The sequence below is a fragment of the Pinus tabuliformis genome, chromosome 1_2, assembly GCF_031772625.1.
Source record: "Pinus tabuliformis cultivar Carrire ecotype Pingquan chromosome 1_2, CPIR1, whole genome shotgun sequence".
Classification (NCBI taxonomy): domain Eukaryota; kingdom Viridiplantae; phylum Streptophyta; class Pinopsida; order Pinales; family Pinaceae; genus Pinus; species Pinus tabuliformis.
Window position 1 is genome coordinate 273,198,232 of NC_142298.1, and position 3,669 is coordinate 273,201,900.

Sequence of the window (3,669 nt, forward strand, 5' to 3'; positions counted from 1 at the left end):
AGGCTTTCAAATTATCTCTGGAAAGTCTGAAACTTTTCCTTCTTTACTTTGTCATCTCCTTCATAGTTGCTTACAAGTTTGTCCCACAACTCTTTATTTAATTCATACTATAGAACTTTAACAAATTATGAATCTTACAAGCCAGTTAAAATGGATTTCATATCTTTTGCATTAGATACATAAGCCTTTCTCCCATATTGATCAATTGAAGGAGAGGATGGGACCTTATATCCATATGTAATAGACTATCAAACTTCAGCACCAAGCGACATCAAGTGTATCCTCATTCTTCTCTTCCAAAAAATAAAAAGGAATTTTGAATGATGTTTCTCCACTAGCCATGGCCCCCTATAATATCTTCTTCTAGTTGTTAGATTGTTCTTGAAGAAGCCTTATCGGATACCTATTTTTGGAAATACTTGGGGGTGAATTAGTATTTTGTTACTTTTTACCATTTTTTCACTTAATTAATCTCGAAACTGAATTCACATCACATAATCAATCATCCACAATCTATGAATGCATAGATTAAAATGCAAATCAAAATTCGAAGAAGAAATACTTGATTACACTCTCTTGTGAGGACACCAATGCTCTGTAATCACCACCTTACAAAAATTCTCGTCTCCAACCTGTCAAGAAGATGAGGACACCAATACTCAGTGAGCACCAACTTACAATAAATGCATGCTCCAGCATGAACTCAACCTTCAATACAACTAAGCATAGACTTAAAATTAGGCCTGAAGTAGATATTGAAATATCATAAATCAGCCCTGAAACTCAGCCTTCAAGCAACATAATTTGTCCCCTAAAACTCAGCCTTCAGACAATAGAACTCATCCCTTGAAACTCAATCTAGTAAACAACAATACTCAACCCTGAAAAACAAACCTCAAACATACCAAAAACCCTTCTCAAGGACAATGTCAAAAACCCTTCCACAAAAATTTGCTTGAACTCAGCTTCACTTCACTTCTTCTTAGTTCATGAGGTATGAATTTTAAACTTGCTCTTTTTCCTTCCTAAACACATAACCGAATTCTTGAGTCAAGTGGTTAGAAATTCTCCTTCTATAGCCTATTTATAGTGTGTTTGGACATTGCGATAGAGCCAATCAATCCACTGGTTGGGCCAACTGGTGCAATTAGCAAAATGTATCATGAATATTAAAAAAATCATTTCCTTAATTGTGACGCGTTAGAAGGTGTACTAGATACCATTGGAAAGGTATCAGAATAAGATTTCCAATCATGTATATTATGCTTCCTTTTGAGCTAGGTAATTAGAGTAAAATTGCCTTCAAAGATAGGGTATCCAAATGGGGCCTTCTTATACTTTGGTTGGGTCATATTGAAAAATATTTGATATCTCCTCATTCCTATGGAATTAGAGGGAGTTCCATATACCGTTGGAAATATTTCATAATATCTTATTGGAATATGTAATTTCCTATTTCATTTGGAAAACCTTTCAGATCAACAACAACCATTTTCAACATCTATATCCATCAAGTCTTCTACATCATAATGAGCATCAACTACAAGCATTATGTCTTGTGTGTCACAAGTTGTATCAACATTTGACATGATTTCATTTCTACCACACGTTGCATCAAACTTTTGGATATCATTTATTATATCAACGTTCTCTAATAACTCCTTTGTGTCACAAATTTCATCAACATTCTAGATGAGCTCACCTATCACAAATTATATTAGCTTTTTGTATGAGGTCCTCTCTATCACAAATTGTATTTATCTTAGTTGTGGATGTTATATCATCAAGTTTATTTTGTTCTTCTCTTATTTTTATTTGAAGTATATAAATTAATTAATCTTTCATGTCTAGATCACTTTAAAGATTATTTATCAATTGTAATGTATCAACCATGCGATAAATGATATTTTGTCTTTGTTGCAAGTCGATCCGCTCAAGTGCATTAATTTTATCTTGCAATTCATGGTTGTACTCTTACAAATCCTTGATTTTTCGAGATGCATTTTGTAAATACTTTCCCCCTTTACCCATTTTTCTCACATTCACTTATCATCCTTGCTTGATTATATGCTTGTCTCATATTCGCTTGCACTTTCTATTGTTATATCATACTCACATAATTGTATGTCACCTTAAAGTGTCAAGTACTACTAATCATGCACCCTAAAAGTATAATTACAATAATTAAATTTAATTTTGATGACAATAATTAACTCACTTGATTTCTAAAATAAACACAAAATAAAATGATTGTGCATACAAATTGTTACACGATTAACCAAAAAACAATTATCCTTAAAATATTCCATTTTTTACAACGGTCTAAAATATATCTACAAATTTGAACTTGCTCTTTTACTTATACAATATTATAATGGTCTAATTTTTTAAACAGCGATAAATTAAACACTTTAAACTTTTATAGTGTTTGCAACCATACACTCATAACTTTGCACAAAAACTTTCTCACAAACAAAAGTATTGGCTTACAACACTTTTACAAAGTGAGGCCCTTTAAGCCTTCAACTATTTCCCTCACGGTATGGGCAAAGCCTTTGTTGCATTTAAAATGATATCATCATTTTTTACGCTGTAATGCATTCCCTATGAAATTAACTCCCCTCTTATCACACCTGTCTTTCTATAATCCATTTGATTGAAATGTTAGATGATTCAAACAATTGCCATCGTTGGATTAAACATATGGTTATAACTGAAGCGACACTGACTTGAAATGCCACTCTTTGGAAACCCAAATCAATGGCACTCCTGGAAAACCGAAATCAGTGGATTCCCTACTTGATGCCTTTCTTTGGAACCCAGCACTTTCCCTGCTGAAGGAAACATTCTTGCTCAATGCCTCTGCTCGGAAACCCAAATCAGCGGAGTACCAGCCCTTGTTTCAAGAGTCCTCGCAACACGAAGAAAAATTCTCAAGAAGAGGATATTAACAATGGGATCAAGCCTGCTTGTGCTGCCATTGCGGGAGAGAACCGTGATGGTAATTTTAGTGCGAAAACATCTAATGGGTGTGTGAAAAGCTCTGGTGGGTCTCTGAAATCCAATATTTCATAAACACCTTCGTTGGCTAATGCCTCTGGGATTCATTCATGTAAATCTATGAGATGTGCTGCTAACTACCCAGATTGGGGTTTGGTCAATTTCAAGGCTCAACCCCGCAAATTCCTTGTTGCAAAGAGGCATGATCGGCCTGAGAAGGAACCCGTTGAATGCAAATGCAGTGAAAGGAAAGCAGATGGAGATATATCTAGAAAATGTGCTTGTGTTGCTTCCAAGGAAATGAGGGCTTCTCAGGAGTTTTGCAAGGAGAATCTACAGTTAACACCTTCAGATTGTACGGAAGAAGAAGAACATACAGAAAGAGGCAAGGACTGCAAAACCCAAGGCTCTAATGTGAATCTTGAGATTGCAAATGCTGATAAACGTCATGAATTTGAATGCAATGTAGATGGAAGATATGGGTTTGCAAAGAAATCTTTCCCTGCTGAAGGGAAAATTTCTTGCTCAATGCCCCTCCTCGGAAACCCAAATCAGTGGAGTCCCAGCGCTCGTTTCAAGAGTCCTCGCAATAGGAAGAAAAAGTCAGGAAGAGGTTCGGTCAAGGCTCAACCCCGCAAATTCCTTGTTCCAAAGGGGCATGATTGGCCC